The sequence below is a fragment of the Dasypus novemcinctus genome, chromosome 29, assembly GCF_030445035.2.
Source record: "Dasypus novemcinctus isolate mDasNov1 chromosome 29, mDasNov1.1.hap2, whole genome shotgun sequence".
NCBI lineage: Eukaryota > Metazoa > Chordata > Mammalia > Cingulata > Dasypodidae > Dasypus > Dasypus novemcinctus.
Window position 1 is genome coordinate 27,544,097 of NC_080701.1, and position 19,796 is coordinate 27,563,892.

At 40.5% G+C, this 19,796-nt stretch overlaps 1 protein-coding gene across 8 annotated transcripts in view; it reads left to right on the plus strand.

Moving 5' to 3' along the window:
- The window catches only part of CSGALNACT1 (chondroitin sulfate N-acetylgalactosaminyltransferase 1), a 398,657-nt gene that overhangs the window by 162,967 nt on the left and 215,894 nt on the right, over positions 1 to 19,796 (plus strand). The window contains exon 1 of one of the 8 annotated variants that reach the window (XM_058290051.2): positions 14,535 to 14,641. The exons of the other annotated variants lie outside the window; for them this stretch is intronic. The gene's annotated coding sequence lies outside the window, so the exon portion shown is untranslated. Of the gene's footprint in view, positions 1 to 14,534; positions 14,642 to 19,796 lie in introns of those variants that run through there. 8 annotated transcript variants of the gene reach the window in all.

Sequence of the window (19,796 nt, forward strand, 5' to 3'; positions counted from 1 at the left end):
TATTTTTATTATTTTTATTATTATATCATTTATACATGAACATACATAAAAATAGTAAAAGTTGTGAACTTACAAAGCAAACATGCATAATATCATAAAGGGGTCCCATACATCAACCTACCGCCAATACCTTGCATTGTTGTAAGACATTTGTTATAAATTATTAAAGAATATTGTCAAAATCTTAGTCTAACTATAACTCTTATCTTATATTTGGTGGATTCCTCCCCACCCCACTCTATTTATTATTTTTAAAATATATTTTTATGATAGAAATTGTAAACTTACAAAACAATCATGCACATGTACAGAATTCCCATACTACATCCCTCTATCAACACACCATACTGTGGTGGAACATTTGTTACAGATTAAGAGATAATATCATCAGACTGTTACCACCAACCATGGTCCATCATGTACATTTGGCACACTTTTCCCATACTCCCTGTAGTTTGATATGGTTATGAATTCCAAAAATAGGTATTAGATTATGTTTGTAATCTGGTCTGTACCTGGGTATGATTAAGTTATGACTGGGGCTTTGATTGGGCCACGTCATTAAGGCATTGAGTCCCCAGCCCTTGGTGGGTGGGGACTCACAGATGAAATCCATGGCAAAGAACAGAGTTGGGGGTGTTTTGATGTTGGAGTTTTGATGTTGGGGTTTGATGCTGAAGCCTTAAGATGGAGCCCCAGGAAGTAAGCTCACAGAGGAAACAAAAGCAAGCCCCAGGAAGAGAGGAACCCAGGAAGCCTGAATCCTTGCAGACATCAGCAGCCATCTTGCTCCAACATGTGAAAATAGACTTTAGTGAGGCAAGTAACTTATGTTTCATGGCCTGGTATCTGTAAGCTCCTATCCTATATAAATACCCTTTATAAAAACCAACCAATTTCTGGTATTTGCATCAGCACCCCTTTGGCTGACTAATACACTCCCCCATTATCAACCCAGTGCATCTTTGGCATAGATGCCTGAATATTACATTATTACTGTTAGCCACAGTCTGTAGGTCACTCCAGTTGTATTTTTCCCATGCTTCTTCACATTCCCACCTCCTACAATAGTGATGCATATCTGCTCTACTTCACAAAGGACACTCTTGCATCTGTACCATCAACCACAATTCTCATCCACCTCTGGGTTTACTATGTTATTCAGTCCCTAGATTATTTTCTAGTTTTTTGTCAACTGGCATTTACATCCCTAGATTACCCTTTTCAGTTACATTCTTGTTTATAAACCAGCTGCTACTCAGTATAATGTGTTACCGTATAACCCTACGTATTTCAACACTTTTACAATAAAGTTAATTAAACCTTTTACATACATTAAACTTCAGTAGTCCATCTCAGTTCTCCTCTTATCTCATTTAAGAATCCACCACCTACCACCAGGTCTTGAAGATATTTTCCTCTAGAAGCTTTATGGTTCTTGTTTTTATATTTAGGTTTTTGATCCATTTTGAGTTAATTTTTGTATAAGATGTGAGGTAGGGGTTCGCCTTCCTTCACTTGCCTATGGATATCCAGTTCTCTTAGCACCATTTGTTGAATGGACTGTACTGCCTGAGCTGGGTGAGTTTGACAGGCTAGTCAAAAATCACTTGACCCTAGATATGAGAGTCTGTTTCTGAGCCATCAATTTGGTTCCATTGGTCTGTGTGTATGTCTTTTTGCCAGTACTATGATGCATTTACCACTGTAGCTAGATAATATGATTTAAAGTCCAGAGTGAGAGTTCTTCAACTTCCCTTTTCCTTTTAAAGATGATTCTGGCTATTTGGGACCCCTTACCCATCCAAATAAATTTGATAATCATGTTTTCCATTTATTTTAAAAATGTTTGTGGAATTTTTATCAGGATTGCATTGAATCTGTGTATCAATTTGAGTAGAATTGACATTTTAATGATATTCAGTTTTCTAACCTATGAGCATGGGATGTTCTTCCAATTATTTAGTTCTTTTTTGATTTCTTTTAACAGTGAGTTGTAGTTTTCTGAATACAAATACTTTACATTGTTGTTTAAGCTTATTCCTAAATATTTGGGTTTTATCTGTTGTATTTTGTTTTTACCACTCTTTTGACACTTTTAGTTACTTTTATTGATATAATCTTTATTTCTAGACTCTTTTCCAGACCTCTCTCTCTCCTGTCTTTTCTTTTCAGGCTGTAGCATACCCTTTAGTTTCTCAAAACCGGTCTCTTGGTTACAAACTCTCTTAGTTTCTGTTTCTCTGTAAATATTCTCAACTCACCCTCATTTTTGAAAGACAGTCTTTCCAGATATAAGATTCTTGGTTGGAAGTTTTTCTCATGCAGTATCTTAAATATATCATACCACTGTCTTGCCTCCATGGTTTCTGATGAGAAATTGACACAATCTTATTAGGTATCCCTTACATGTGATGCATTGCTTTTCTCTTGCTCCTCTCAGAATTCTTTGTCTTTGGCATTTGACTTTCTGATTAGTATGTGTCTCTGAGTTGGTCTGTTTGGATTTATTCAGATTGGGAGTGTGTTGTGCTCCTTGGACTTGGATACCTATGTCCGTCAATAGCACTGAGAAATTTTCTACCATTATTTCTTCAGATATTCCTCCTGCCCCTTTTCCCTTTCTCTTCTTCTTCTGGGACACCCATAACAGGTATGTTTGTATGTCTCTTGCTGTTGTTCAGTTTCCTGAGGCTCTGCTAAATTTTTTCCATTCTTTTCTTCATCTCTTCTTTTGTATGTTCACTTTCAGAGGCCATTTCTTCAAGCTCACCAATCATTTCTTCTGCCTCCTCAAATCTGCTATTATATGATTCCAATGTATTTTTAATTTCATTTATTGCACCTTGCATTCCTATAAGATCTGCTATTTTTCTATGTATGCTTTCAAATTCTTCTTTGTGCTCATCCAATGTCTTCCTAATATTCTTCATCTCTTTAGCTGTTTCATTGAATTTATTAAGGAGATTTGTTTGAACATCTGTGATTAGTTGTCTCAACTCCTTTATGTCATCTGGAGGCTTATCTTGTTCCTTTAACTGGGCCATAGCTTCCTCTTTCTTGGTGTGGATTGTAATTTTTCATTGGTATCTTGGCATTTGGCTTACTAGTTGTATTTATTCTGGGTGCAGTTTCTCTCTTTAGTTTAGGGCTTCCTGCCCTTTCTCTCTTGCTGGTTGTGTAGTAGGAGCCAAGAATGCAGTTGCTGCTGTAAGCTGTGGAGGCTCCAGCTGCCCTCATTGCCCCAGGGACCAGTGAAGCTTCTCTCAACTTTCTCCTTTGCCAGGGGTAGGGACAGAGCACAGCTGTGTGGAATAATCCAAGTCATGAAGGCCTAGACTGTAGTTACCCTGAGACTGATGAAGCTTCACACCCCTTTCTCCCCTGCTTGGGGTGGGGATGGAGCTGCAGGTGTGGGCAGCAGTCTATGCAGTTGCCCCAGTCGACTTCCGATTATTCAGTCTGTGCCAGCTGAATGTACCTGCAAGTTATCTGGAGAGGCTGGTGCAGGGCCTCCCAGCTTCCTCCCTGCTAGAGATGGGGCTGGAGCCTCGGCTAGGGCTACAGGTCAACGTGGGTGAAAGAAACCGGTCTCTACCACTGCTGTGATTTTCAGTCAGCCGGACTTTCCCTCAGGCTGGGGCAGAGTCAAAATGGTGGCTACTAGCCTCTTTCCAACTTGGACAGGTTCAAACTTCAGCTGTTTTTAGGGTTATACTTTAGCCAGCCAAATTTACTAATGAGTAGCTGAAATCATTGGTCTACTGTCTCTTCCCTGTTTTTGGGAAATGGAGCTTCCAACTCCAGTCACAGAACAGCTCCCCAGGTGACTTGTGCTGCCTGAGTAGAATGATCACCAGCCTCTGTGGCGTGGCCTGTATTTTCCAAGAGGCTGGTGCAGGTCCCCCTAGCTTCCTCCCTGCTGGAGGTGGGGCTGGTGCTTATGCTAGAGCTGCGGTCTGGTCTGGATGGCAAGAAGCTGGTCCCCACCAGCCCTGGGATTTTCAGTCAACCCTGCTTCCCCTTGTGCCAGGGGTAGAGTTAAAATGGTGGCTACAGGCCTCTTTCTGACTTGGACAGGTTCAAACTTTAGCTGTTCTCAGGATTATACTTTAGCCCACTGACTTTACTAATCAGTAGCTGAAGTTGGTACCCAACTGTCTCTTCTTCTCCCATTTTTGGGAAGTGGAGCTTCAAGTTTCAGCCGCGGAATAGCTCCCGAGGCGGCTTGTGCCTCCAGTGGAGTATGGGCACTGGCCTCCATGGCGTAGAGTGCTCTTCTCACAGGTCTTCTCTGCAGAGGAGCAGTCTCCTACTTCTGTTCTTTTCAAGCATGTTGCAGGATGCTCTTCTGGTCTCCTGGAACCCCCAAACAGGTGCTTTAGAAAGCTCTGGGTGATTACTTACTGTCCTGTAGCATGAGCTGACTCTTGGAGCACCTTCCTCTGCCGCCATCTTGCTGGTTGTCTGCATGTTATATCTTTTTTATCCTTTTACTGTCAAACAGTCCATATCCTTGCATTTCAGGCATGTGCTTTAATGATGCATAGTTAAATTTTATTGCTTTATCTAGTCTGTTAATCTTTTAATTAAAATATTTAATGTTTGCCTTTAATGAAACTACTGGTATATTTGGGTTTAAATCTTACTATTTGATTTCTATTTGTCCCACTCGTTTGTTGTTAATTTTTCTCTCCTTTATCATATTTAGGATTGAGTATTTTTTACTCTCCCATGCCCTGCCCCTGCTCCTGCACTGGCTTGTTAGTTATACATTCTTTTATGTTCTTGTAGCAATTACTCTAGAGGTGTTACAACATTCTTCCTTTGACTTATTAAAGGCTAAAATAAATAAACGAGTACTTTTACCTCTTTCTGGACAATGCAAGGACCTGAGAATACTTTAGTTAATTTATCACCCTCCCAAACTTATTTGGTAGTATTATCATGGATTTTGAGTAATTCTAAGACCATTAATAACAGTAAAGTGTAATAAAATAGTTAGGAAATGATGAATTTGAGTATTTAGTATCTTTGTTTTAAATATAATTTAATTATAATTTACATAGTTTTATATAACTAATTTTTAAAAAATCCCCCCCTTGCAGTTTTTGCCTGCTGTCTGCGCTCTGTGTCCATTTGCTGTATGTTCTTCTATGTCTGTATTTATTTCCCCTCCCCTCTTGCGGCTTGCTTGCTGTCTGCTCTCTCTGTCCATTTGCTGTGCGTTCTTCTGTGTTCTCGCTTGTCTCCCTTCTTTTTTGTTGCGTCACCTTGCTGAGTTGGCTCTCCATGGCATCTGTGGGCCGGGCTGCTCTCCGCAGCATGCAGGCGAGCCTGCCTTCACGAGGAGGCCCCGGGATGTGAACCCAGGTCCTCCCGTATGGTAGGCGGGAGCTCATCTAATTGAACCACAGCTGCTTCCCTATATAACTAATTTTTAATAATAGCTGTGTTTAACAGCCAGCTTGCAATATGCCTGAAAATTTAACAGTTCACTCTGCTGGGCCAATTGAGCTGGTTCAAATTCACCACTGAGTGAAGTTATTTCTTAGAATTTTAGCCAACTTTAATAAAGATAGTATTTGGGATTACAAATACTACAGCATCTTCAAATGAACATTTCTGCCTAAGCAATGAAACAACTAATAAAACAACTATGTTTTATTAAGTTCGACAATGAGTAGCACATTTCTTACCTATAACCTGGCTGAAGGAACTGAGAAAGGGTTTATTAAAGTTCAACAACAAAGCATATTGTACTTGCGTGGTGGAAATACTGTGTAATGGTATGCTACCATGTCTTTCTTCCAAATTCTGCCTCAGTGGTAGTCATGTAGTAGCTTGAAATTGGCTGCCTTCAGAGAGTGTACTTCATGTATGTAAATGGGTATACATGAGGGCATGATTTATAGTTTATTGTCTAGACTTAAGGACATGATGAAGAAAATGTTAATATTTCAGATGCACTTGAATAGTGTTTCATGTCTGTAGCCATCACATTGTAAATAGCATTGTGGAAATACTCTGGCATTCAAATGCAATTATGTGACTCAGTTACGAAGTTGCTCTTGTCAACCCAGTGAGTGATGTGTTGTAGTAGCTTTCATGTGAAAAAAAAAATCAATACGCGTTCATGTTGGAATTATAATTGCTTGTTGATTATAACCATAGATTGTCTACAGATACAAGCATTTGGCAAAAATTAACAAATCAATTGGCTATATTAAATTTAGGATAAAGAGTACATTATATTTTATGATTACTTGAAAATTAGGTGCTATATCGTCTTCATAGCAGTGAAGTTTAAAATAAGCTTATGTGCATAGACATACATTTTTTACTTAGAGAGCTGTTTGTTAAATACCTGCCAGTGCACCACTGATGTCACTTTTCCAAACCTGCAGTTAACAGTTTTGTTATTACATCTACTGATTTTCTTTAGAACCCTAGGATGAAACTTAACAAGTATTACTGACTTAAATTCAGCATTTGCTTCTTTTATGCATTTGTTTTTCTAGAACTTGGACAAGTTGTCATTTATCATCTCTAAAAATCATCAAGCCTTCAGTCTTTTCACAATTTTTTAAAAACCTTTTTACCGTATAACATCTCTCTGCACATCTATTTAGAGTGCAAAATAGATAATTCCCCTTTCTTTGCCGAAAAGGTTTTTTTTGATACTGTGTCATCGTCTTTTAAACTTTGACTTCCCAGGGATCTTCTGACCACTTTGGGCATGGGAGCATCTCCCAGCCCCCACGTTAAGGAACTGTGGCTTTTTTAGAGGACACTGCTTGACACTGAGATTGCACATTTGACAATAGCGTAGTCAGTCGCTACCTACCAGGGATGTTGATGCTTTTTCTTACCCAATACTCAGAATTCAGGATCTTCTAACAATAAAAGCCATATTTTAAGGAATAAAAAGTTTTATTCTTTTCTGGTCCTAACATTTAGTGAATGCTCATTGTGGTTAGGCATGGTGTTCCACACTTTTCCTTCTGCCAGCCTCCTCGGGGAGGTGCCATCCTTATTCTCATATGAGAAGTGAAATGATAAAAGAGAGGTTAAAAATGATAACAGGCTGAAGGTATTCAGTGGCCAGGGTGGGATTTGAACCCAACTCACCTGGTGTTATAACCATCACACCAGCTGCCTCTTGACCACAAATTTGGGATGTTTCTTCCTTGTCTTGCAAGTACCTTTATTGGCCTTTGCTTACCTTTTTATTATCAGCTTTTCATCAGTGTTCCTTGAAATTTAAAGGACAGGGCCGTGTTGTTATCATGGCATGACTGTGGTAAATGATTCCAACATGTTTTTTTAAAAGAGAAGAAAAGTTAAAATGTCGACTCACTCTAGACTCTGCGCTCTCCTAGGTGACACAGTCACCAAATCATTTCAATTCCACGCCTCGATGCCTCTCAAACCTGCCCCTTGTCCTGCACACCCCTCTTTGGTGCAGACCCTCCAGCTGCTCTGTTGGGTTGCCCCTGGGACTTTCTGGGTGCTCTCCACACCTTCAGTTTTCAGCCCTCCAGCCCAGCTCGTCCTGGCCACAGAATGAAAACACACAGAGGGCCAGTTCACCTGGTTGCTTAAATTCCTTTCCCGGCTTCCTGCCTTTGGGACATAATTCCTTCACGTAATAGAGGTTCCCTGCTTTCTCACCCTCTTCCATTTTGCCACAGGCATCTTAAATTCCAGCTGTGTCCAACTGCTGGCCGGCCCCAGGCTCTGCTAGGCTTTCTCATGTCTGCGCTTTTTTTCATGCCTCCCCTCCCGAGAATGTTCTTTTCTTCCCATTTCTTCTCAGGCTTGCCTCTCAGACTCAGGTTTGTGTCTGATTAGCCTAATCTGATGAGTTGCTCTTTCCCTCTGCTCCCATAGCACCCAGGCATGCCGTGTCCCAGCCCACAGCTCCCCCTGTATCTTCATGTGCAGCCATTTGGTATTACTGATGAATTCCAAAAAGAAATATTGGATTATGTTTGTAAACTGATCTTCTCCTCTGGGCATATTAGATTATATTGGATTCATAGATTTACTTGATTAAGTGGTTAAGTAAACCTTTTGTGCCAGTAGGGCGTTGAGTCCCACCAAAGGGCGGGGACTCACAGATAAAAGGCATGGCAAAGGACAGAGATGAGGGTTCTTAATGGTGGAGTTTTGATGTTGGAGTTTGATGCTGAAGGTAGAGACCTGGGAAGAAAGGAAGTCTAACCTCAGAGAGAAGAAAACCTGGGAAAAGAGGAACCCAGGAAGCCTGAACACTGACAGATGTCAGCAGCCATCGTTCTCCAGCATGTGGAAAGGGAAGTCACTTATGCCTTATGGCCTGGTATCTGTAAGCTCCTACCCCAAATAAATACCCTTTATAAAAACCAACCCACGGTATTTTGCATCAGCACTGCTTTGGCTGACTAATACATCATGATAGAATTTGACCCTTTCTTTGGGAGGCATTCAGTACATTTCTGTTGAATGAATGAAGGAGGAGATATCTGCCTGCTCAAAGACCTGCCCTCTGCTCTATGAAAAGTTTCTCTTTTCCTTTTAGATGTAAAGGGTTCAATGTGGAAGGAAATGGATGGTGATGATAATTGCATTATGTAAGTCCAGAAGGAAGGTGAAATTCAGAAGGCAGTTAACAGATCCAGCTGTGCTAGATGAGAACTGGGGTGAGTCAGGTCACGTCTCTGAATTAGAGTTTCTAGAATGAGATGTTGGATGCTATGATTGCTAAGTTTCTTTTAGTCTAGTTATATATGTGACTTTATTATTTTTTATTTTTTTACTAAAGATTTATTTTTTATTTATTTCTCTCCCCTCCCCCCACCCCAATCCGCCTGTTGTTTGCTCTCTGTGTCCATTTGCTGCATGTTCTTCTTTGTCTGCTTCTGTTGTCAGCGGCATGGGAATCTGTGTTTCTTTTTGTTGCGCCATCTTGTTGCATCAGCTCTCTGTGTGCGGCACCTTTCCTGGGCAGGATGCACTTTCTTTCGTGCTGGGTGGCTCTCCATATGGGGCGCACTCCTTGTGTGTGGGGCTCCCTACGCGGGGGACACCCCTGCATGGCAGGGCACTCCTTGCGCACATCAGCACTGCGCACGGGCCAGCTCCACACGGGTCAAGGAGGCCTGGGGTTTGAACCGTGGACCTCCCATGTGGTAGATGGACGCCCTAACCACTGGGCCAAGTCTGCTTCCCTATATGTGACTTTATAGTCCCAGTTCATAACCCTCAATATTACTGTTTTATTTAATTTTTGGTATATATTGTGCAGAAACATAGAGCTTCTTGAAAGATCTGAAATCTGATTATTTCCTCATCATGATAGCAAGTACAAATCTTGTTTTAAACATAGAGGAATCGAAGGGCTTTTATTGAGTCCCTCTTTTAAAAGCTAATCTATTGTTTCTTCGTGATGGTAGGCAAACTATGGGTTAACATAAATCACAATTTTGTTTTAAAATATCCCGATATGCCAAAATATATAAATCAAAAATGAATAAAAATTAATTCAATGGAGTTACTCTGGGATGCTCTTCTTATGAGAGTGCCTTTGCTTAAAATATTTTTGGAACTGTCTTAGAGCACTTGGCATGTTCTTTTCACTAACCTAATAATTGAAAATATGTGTCTTTGTAGGACGGATTGGTGAATAAAGTGGGTGATTGAACTGAATACCTGGTTTGTTTATTTGCATATCAATTTACTTACTCCAATTATGAAAGTAATTTGGAAAGCATTTGGAAAGCAGAGAGTAAAGAAAATAATTAAAATAGCATATATTCCAGTGAAACATTAATCCATCCTTGGAAAAAAACAATAAAAATTGGGACGTTTTAGAGCCTGACGAGGTTACTGAGGTCCAGAATTCTCATCCAATACAAAAAGCCTTTTCTGTGACTCCCTGGTCAGTGCCCTGAGATTTAAATTGTCTGCATCTGGACGCCTGAATTCATTTAAGGAAGCTAAGTGCTCTCTCCCATGCTCTCTCTCCATTTATCTTAGACTACAGGCACTCTCTCTCTCTCTCTTTTTAAATAAGGAAATGTAGTATAAAGAAGTAACTAAAGATTTACACTAATTTAACCAACCACAGCATTATTTTGATATAGTTTTTCTAGGTCAAAAAATAAAAATGCCATAGATATATTTTATTTAAGATAAATTGAGACCCTACAGCTGGAAATTGTACTGTTTAGACCTGTGTCTTGCCTCTTTTGCTTAGTTTTATATAACAAGCACATTCCCATGTCATTAGATCTATTTTAAAACATGATTTTTAATGGTTGCATTTTATTTCCTCCTATAGACCCATATTGCATTGACTGTTTTCCATTGCCTCGAATTCTGCTTTGTAGAATATAAATAACTGCCATCCAAACTTTCTTTGTGTTTTTTGGATACATTTTGCCTCTTTTTATTTTCAATTTCTGAGTCATCTATTTTTGGGTCTGTCTTATGAACAGTATATTGTTAGATGTTGAGAATCTTTAGCTTATGTTAAGGGTGTTTAACCCATTCACGTTTGTTGTCATAACTGATAGATTTGATCTTTTGTCAGGTGTTAAAATTTTTTTCTGCATTTTATGCTTCTTACAATTCTCTCTTACTTTCACTATATAGATCATATTTTGTTTTCGTTCTAGTGCTTTCAAAGGCACACATCTGGTTTGTATTTTTTTTTTTTTGGTGCCAATTTTGTAGGTTTAAAAATAAAAATAAAATTGGTTTATGTATTTGACTCAAATTAGCTTTGAAGGTTAATCAAAAAGAGGGGTTTCAAAGTAGTCATGAACACACAATTATAAGATGTTGTTAATATGGAGAAGATGTGGGAGGGTGAGGGAAGTACATGGGAATCCTTATACTTCCAATGTAACATTTCTGTAATCTAAAACCTCTTTAAAAAGAAAGTTTATTATATTAAGAAAAAAAAATATGTGAACAGTGGAGTATTCTTGGAATAAGTATCCTTCCTCCCAAGTAGACTCCTCTGAAGAGTAAAACTCATCTGATTTAAAAGTATTGATATTATTATGTAAAAAAGAGTTTTATATTAAGGGCAGTTTAGTGAGCACTTTACCAATTTGACCCATTGGTTACTTCAAGATTTAATTAAAGTGAAGATAATAAAAAGTGTTTAACTGGGCTCCCTTTCTCTGTTATGCGACTCTACCTATGTCTTTAATACGTAAGGAGTGTAGTGAAACTGTTACTGCCCAAATAGGTTCCTTCCTTTGCCTGATGTATACGGAAGCTCATACCGAGTCACCAGGATTTCTAGAAAAGAGTCTATTGCGTAGTCTGTTGCATAGTGGACCAGCAAGGAGACCAGGGCAAGCCTCAGACCAGTCTCCCCGAGCAAAACGGGGTCTGGGGTTTTATACCACCCGGGGAAAGCAGGGACCAAGGGAGTGGCCAAGGGTGTGTGAAAGGACATGGGCCAATCCAGTTTGGGGTGTGGTGAAGGTTGGGGTGAGATGAAGTGGGTCAATCCAGTTTGGTGAGAGGCGGGGTTCATGCAGCATGCTCTGTTGCAAATCACGCTCGGTCTTAAAATGCGCTTGGCCTGCTCTGTGAGTAGAATGGGTCAGAGCGGGCTTGAGCAGGTGCTGTAAAGGAAAAGGAAGCAGTGACTTGTCTCGAGGTATAGGCAGCCTCCTAGGACTAAACATAAGGGGGGCATTTGAGCAAAGGGGAAGAGGAAACTTCTAGAAACTTTTAGAACTGGTAAGGGAGAAGTTACTCTGAAAAGCAGGTTGGTGAGTGGTCGTCTCACAGCCAGCCGCTGGCCACCAAGGGCCCCATGATATGGCAGGAACAACTCTGATCTATTAGATCCTGGATAAGTTACTTCTTGGGCTTTACTTTCCACGAGAGGTTGGAACAAATAATCTCTGAGTCACTTCTAGTTTCAGTGTTTTATGATTGAGTTTATTATGCACCTCTTCACGTGGATTTAGTGCCTGGCCCTCATAGAATGAGAAGTACAAAACCAATCCACGTTATCAAAAAGGATGAAAGAAATAGAAAAGAAACGGAAAGATGTTTGAAGGTTGTGATTTTGAGGCAGAATGGTATAATCGAGAATCCACAGGGAGTAGTGAGTCCTGAGTTTGAATCCTGACTACATCACATGTTAGCCTTGCACACTTGTGCACATTATTTAATCTTTGAGTCTCCGTTTCCTTAGCAACAATAAAATTTGTGATGCATACTTTATTAAGCAGCCAGGGGCATTGAATGAGTTATAAGGCACATAAAGTACATGGCATGTAGTAGGTGATTGGTAAATATTTCTAAAAGGAAGCAGTAAGAGTGTTACACAAATATGACAGGTTCAAAGAACTAAAATGCTTTGTATCATTTTTTTGAAATCATCCAAAATGAAATAAAACCCACCAAGCCCAGTGTTAAAGAGACTCTGAAGAAAAATCTAGGCTATTTTGCTGGTGACATTGCAAATTGGTAATGTCTCTGTTGGAGAGCTACTTGGCAATTTATAATAAAAGTCATATAGCTGAATATGATCTTTAAATGGTAAATCCCACTTTTTAGATTGGAATCTGAAGAAATAGCTAAAAAATGAAAAACAACATTTATTTGCTTAAAAATATTTGGCTGCTTATAATAACCTGTGGAATCAGCTAGCTGAAAGTTGGTTAATGCCATATTAGCAATACAATGAAATTGCTCCATTTAAAATGACAGATATATATGGACTTGGTAGGTAAGTGGAGAGTTCAAGCAAAAAATTAGAAAATAATATATGCAACCACAGAAAACCTGTGTCTGTGTAAAAATTAAGTTTGGAAGTGATTTTTGTAAATCTGGTTTTATGTGGGAAAGGAGTGACCTATATTTTTATTTTTGGTTTATTATAGTGTTAATTTGCTAAACGAGTCAGTAAAAATAAAATAAAAACCTAAATTATATGTTCTGAGATAGAACAGGTTGTCTATGAAAATAGTGTATAAAATATAGAACTAAAATGTAGAGCAGATAGGTAAATTTAAAAATTGACATTATATTCCTCATAATTAAAAAATATATATATCTATTTATTTTCTCTCCCCCACCCCAAGATGGCTTCCCTGTATATCTGCTCACTGTTTCTGCTTGTTGTCTGCTTGTTGTTTCTGTTCATTTGTGTCTGCGCGTCTTCTTTAGGAAACATGGGGAACAGCCTGGGACCTCCCATGTGGGGGGCGGGTGCCCAACCGCTTGAGCCACATCACTTCCTGCTTGTTGTTTCTGCTTGTTTGTCTGCTTGTTGCATCTGCTTGTTTTATCTGCTTATCCTCTCTAGGAGGCACCAGGAACTGAACCTGGGACCTACCATGTGGGACGTGGGTGCCCATTTCTTGAGCCTCATCCGTTCCCTATTCCTCATAATTTTTTAAGAGTTTGCCTTACCAACACATTGTGAAAGTAGTTATCACACTTGAGAAATGCCTTTCCTAAAATAATTTTCTATTCAGCCAAAAAAACCCCAGAATATGCAGATGAAAATTCATGAGAGAAGTTGTCCTTAAAGGTATCAAGTTCCCTGTCAGCTGCATTTTTTTCCCAGCTGCTTTTCCTTCCTTCTTTGCTTTTGTGATAAAGGAGAAGATTGGATAGATGCTGGATGGTTTACAATTGTCTTGTTGAATAGCTCTTAATTTTTTGTGTCTCCCCAAAGGGTCACAAACATCCACCTACTTAAGAGAAAATGATGTGTTTGTAGTGCAAAGAGAGAATAGCCACTTCTGAGACCCCACAGGAAGGGAAGGAAGTCAGTGGCACCTGGCAATGACAATCACAACATACTAAGTACGTTTGATGGTCTCAGACAGAAGGAGCTGGGTGGCGGGGGCTTCCTTTCCACCGTCTGAAACTCCCCGTCAACTCTATAGTGTTTCTGAAGTGAAAATGGTTTTTCGAGGGCACAGATCATCACAGTCCCTGGTTGGGAGATCCCTCTTCCTTTGTCTGGGGGTCTTTCCTTAGAGGTGTCCCCTTCGAGCACACTACCTTAGGGAAAGAATGAGGAATCCTTCCCAAGTGAGGGCTGGGGCCGGGGTTTTCAGGAGACAGAGAACCTAAAATGTGTGTGTCTCATGGAGAATTTTTGATCCAAGTTCCAAAATGCAGGAAGGATTATGAAAAAGAGGACTGATGGAGTTATGTGGCGGGAAGGATTCTTAGAAATCAGTTAGTCCAAACCCTTAATTGGACCCAATCAGAAGCAGACGCAAGGAGGAGAAATAGCTTGTCCTCAAGTTTACAGTTAGCCATAAAGCCATGGCGCTAACCGGTTCTGCTGATTCCCGGCCCTTATTCTTCCTGTTATCCCTTTTTGCACTTTCCTCTTCTCTCCCACCCTTCCTTGACTCCTGACCATTTGTGCAGCTCCCATGCAAAACAGATTCACCTTCAGACTTCGAAGTGTAGCTCTTGAGTGCACAAAGAGTCTTTAAGCCAGCAGGGTATGAGTCAGCAAATCCTGATATCCAGCGAGCCCCGGGCTGTTGCTGGCCTGGCAGAACGAGGGAAGTTCATTTCAAGAGCTCGCCTCTGGAATCAGACCTCCTGTGTTTGTATCCCAGCTGCCCTCCTGGCAAGGCGGATGGCATGAAGCAAGGTATTTAGCCTCCCTGAATCCACTTCTTAAGGGTGTGTTGTGGGTATTAAATGAGATAAAACAGCGCATTGGGTGTTGGTTTATAGTACGTGCTAAATAAATGCTGGTTGTTGTTGCTATTATTCAGAGGGTAGTTAGAACTGTTTTCTGTAAAAAATCTTAAGGAAATGAGAGCTATATATATATATATATATATATATTTTTTTTTTTTTTTTTTTTTTTTTTTTTGCGGGGATGGCAGGTTGTCTGGGCACAGTCTTTGGGTGATCAGAAAAATCCTGAGATTGCAAGACCTTTTGAGTTTCCAACACTCAGACAATTTTCTCTGGTAATCTTTTTCTTTTGCGTGTCTGGTGTAGCTTCATTTTTTTTTTTTTCTGTAGTTTTCCACCCAGCAGCTATCTTAATCACACAGAATTTTAACTACTCATTTTCCTTAGATCTTTTCTCCTTAATTTTGTCTCTACTCAATAATTTTTTATTTATTGAGATATCTATAGAATACTGCACATATTTGAAATATATAATTTGATTTGCTTTGGCATGTGTATATACACAAGGGACTATCACCAAAATCCAGATAATGAACATTCATCACGGAAGAAGTCTCCTTGGTAATCCCTTCCTCCCACCCCTCCCTAACCCCCACCCTGTCCCCAGGCAATCACTGATCTGCTAGAGTTTTATATAAATGGAATCATAGGGTATGTACTCTATTTGACTTTTTTCACTTAGCAAAATCATCCTTGCTGGTGTGTACCAATAGTTGATTCCTTTTTATTGCTGAGTAGTCCAGTGATTTTCTCCTTCACTCTTCACCCCTATCTTGCTTAACTGGCCCTGATGGAGAATGAAAACACATGTTAATGATACAAATAACATATATTAATTTTACATTTGTGTTTCTCGTTCTTATTTTCTGTTTCAGTGCTATCTAGCATACATAGTAACTAGAACCCAACAATTGTCGCCTCGTTGAGAGTAACACCGTTTACTTTCTACACACACACATACACACGTACATTCTAAACTTTTTATTTGGAAATACATTCAAACTTACAGGACAGTTGTAAAAATAAACTCCATACAAAGAAATCCAGCATACCCCCCCCTAGATATCCAGAGCCACCGTTTTAACATTTTGCCCTTCTGAACATTTGCGAGCATGTTGCACACATCAGACTCCTTGAACACATAATTCTTCCAAATAAGGATATTCACTTAGGTAATCACCTTAAAAGTGCAGTTGTCAAGTTCAAGAAATTTAATGTTGATATAAAGCTTAACAGTCTATATTCCAGTTTTTTTCTTAGGTCTCAATAATGCCTTTTTGAGCCTTTTTTCTCCATTCTTAGATCCCACCCAGTGTATGTATTGTATTTAATTGTCATGTACACATATATTTTTAAATGATTTCTACAAGCAATATTACTATTTATTTATTTGAACCTCGAGATTAAGGTTTTCTCCTGTCTCCCTGGCTCTTAATATAAAAAAGTATCCTTCCCTTGGCCTGGCCCAATGGATTGATTAAAGTCAATTATATAAATATTTATACAAAGTTTTCATTTCCATGGTGAAATATTTATTCTATCCATGTTACAGGCTTTATTTGACAATGTGGACAGTATGTTCTCCGTTCCCTTGCAGCTGAAGCGTAACATGAAATAAACTATATAAAATTGATACAGCAAAAGTAATACATTTGCAAGATAATGAAGATCATTTGGGAGGCAAGTCCATGTTTGCAGTGGTTTTTTCCCATCATCAGGGTGCCTTTTAACTATTGATATTCCTGCATCTGGGAAGAAGATCAAAATTACCATTCAAAACACCCGTTCATGTTTGGTGAAAGATTTAATTTCTTCATTTTTCACAGTGCCACCAAAACTATGAATACTATATCGTTTAAGCACCAGTGCCAGAAGTACTGGGACTTGGCAGTGTAGAGGGCAGAATTTAGCCAGAGGGAAACATAAAGAAGCCAGAGAAAACAAACTCTACACATTCTGCATCTCAGACTTGTGTTCTGGGCAGTTTTGCCAAGCACTCCCTTTGCCTGGGAATGCAAGAATAGAAAAACTGAGCCAGTAATGGAGAGGTATATACTAACTTTAAAGATGCTGCAAAGATTCTAGTAGCAAATAGATTTTTATGTGGGACAATAAAAAGTAAGTGTGATTTTTATACTGGAAGGTAACTTGGAGGTTATCTGGTCCAAACTTCGATTTTACAGGTGACTTGCCCAAGGTCACACAATTGCTTAAAGGCAGAACTGGCACTAGACCTGGGACTTCTTCAGTTTGTAAGGTGTTGGAATGTATAATTTCTTCTCTTTGAACTGGGTCTAAGCACTTACCTTGGAAGATACCCTGTGAACTGGATGGGCATTTGTAGAAGACATCGTTAAATAACCTGATTTCAGAAACGCTTTCATGTTTGGGGGCTGTGTTTTATAACTCTTGAGAACATCATTGCCTTAGGGGCTTCCTTGCTGCCTGGGACACTGCATCTTTGATGAGTTATTCTTTTTGATGATTTTGTCTTCATTGGGGGTGAGTTTTCTTTGCTGAATGAAAGGTTGTGCTGGTCTAACTCTTGCCAGCCAGCTACGATGGCTGAGAGGTGACATTTGGTTAATGGACCAATCTGTTGTTTTATCTGATTGTCTAATTACTCTTTATCTGTTAGTCTGGTAAAACTCAGCAAGATCATAACCTTAAATCTTAGAAGAGCTTGTTCTTTTCTTAGCCGCACTTCCCTGGTTTTAATCTCTAAACCTATTCTCTGTTCTGCACCTTCTCCTGTCACCTGTGCAGCCTGCTCCACTGTAGCATATCTCCTTCCACACAGTGAGTGTGGAGAGGCCACGCATGAGCTCGTCTCACCGAGAAGCCCTAATTTAGGTCAACAGATGGAGAAGCAGAGTGTCCTAAAGTTAAGGACCTATCTAAAGTCTCATAGTAACCCAGCTGTGATGAAATCCCAGCTCTTGTTCTGGACTGGATTAAGTGTAGCAGCTCTCCCTGCAACACTGTTCATGCCTCATTAGCATGTGAGATGGTATCTAACACCAGCCGAACAGCTGCACTATCTAATAGGGGCCGGGCGGGCCCAGAAGGATTTATTGGGAGAGTGTGTCTAATAAAATGAGCAATAGCATGTGAGTGTAACGGTGGCACCGCAGTCTGTGTGCCAGAAAATGGCTCTCTTTTACAGAAGGACAGCAACCGTCTGTCTGGATCTTAACTGGTTTAGGAGAAAGATTGTGTTAGTGGTCTCACATCGAAAGGAAAACAGAAGCAATTTAGTTTCTTTCCAAGAGACTAGTTGTCGATCTGATCTACTCCGGTCTGACGTATGCTCTAATAGCATATTATTTCTATTTCTATTTCTATTTAGCACTTGAGGCATTTCATTCTCTAGTTAGTTTACATCTTGACAGTATGAAGATGGCTCACTAGGCTCTGTTGCCTGGAATTTGATTGCTACATCTTTGGCACATAAGGAAAATGTCACCTGGCACACTTTAAGGCCATGACAGTCCCATACGTTAAAAAAATTTTTTAGGAGGTGCTGGGGATTGAACCCAGGACTACCTTGTACATGGGAAGCAGGTGCTTAACCACTTGAGCTATGCCCACTTCCCATACTTTTTTTTTCCTTTAGGAGGCATCGGAACTCCTGTGTGGGAGGCAGGTGCTCAACTGTGTGGGTCACATCTGCTCTCTGCTCGTTTTTTTTTTCTTTTTTAAGATTTATATTTATTTATTTAATTCTCCTCCCCTCCCCCAGTTGTCTGTTTTCTGTGTCTTTTGCTGCGTCTTGTTTCTTTGTCCGCTTCTGTTGTCGACAGTGGCACGGGAAGTGTGGGCGGTGCCATTCCTCGGCAGGCTGCTCCCTCCTTCGCGCTGGGCGTCTCTCCTTACGGGTGCACTCCTTGCGCATGGGGCTCCCCTATGCGGGGGACACCCCTGCGTGGCAGGGCACTCCTTGCGCATCAGCACTGCACATGGGCCAGCTCCACATGGGTCAAGGAGGCCCGGGGTTTGAACCGTGGACCTCCCATGTGGTAGACGGATGCCCCAACCACTGGGCCAAAGTCCGTTTCCCTCGTTTTTTTTCTTGTCTGCTTGTTTTTGCTCATTGTTTTGGCTTGATGTCTGCTCATTGTTTTTTTTTTTAAGTATGCTTTTTTTAAAAAAAATATTTTAAAATTTCTCTCCCCTTCCCCGCCCTCCCCACCCCAGTTGTCTGCTCTCTTGTCCATGGACTGTGTATTCTTCTGTGTCAGCGGCACCGGGAATCTGTGTCTCTTTTTGTTGTGTCATCATGCTGCGTCAGCTCTCCATGTGTGTGGCACCACTCCTGGGTAGGCAGCACTTTTTTCATGCTGGGTGGCTCTCCTTCCGGAGGGCACTCCTTGCGTGTGGGGCTCCCCTACATGGGGGACACCCCTGCGTGGCATGGCACACGTCGCGCGCATCAGCACTGCGCATGGGCCAGCTCATCACACGGGTCAGGAGGCCCTGGGTTTGAACCTTGGACCTCCCATGTGGTAGGCAGATGCCCTATCTGTTGGGCCAACTCTGTTTCCCACTCGTTGTTTGTTTGTCTTCTTTAGAGACACTGGGAACTGAACCCAGGACTTCCCTTGTGGGAGGCAGTTTATCAACTGCTTGAGCCACATCCATTCCCCTCCCCATACGTTTTTAAAGAGACTCCAAATAATTAGGCAACCTACTTTAGTCTTGCTAGTTCTGCTAATAGTCATAGAGATTATCCCCATTTATCAGAGAGAGAAATTGAGGTAAGGAAAATAAGGGTGACCGACCTAAGCAGATGGATTAGGAATAAGAGGCATACATCTTCTAATGAGCCTGCTGCCATACACACGAGCCCAGGATACAAAGATCCTGTTTTTCATTTTACAGAACAATAGAAGAGCAGCTGGGGGGCAGAAACTCATGACTTAAAAATCGATCGTGCCCTGAAACATACTCCTTTCCATGAAGATTTAATGTGGAAGGAATGCAGTTAAGACTCTAGTAACATGGGATTTGTAATGTGCAGCCTCCAAGGGCACTCTCTCTTCTGAAACACGTTCTTGAGAAAGGGGATAATTTTAGAAGTTGGCCGTACAGTTTCTGACCCC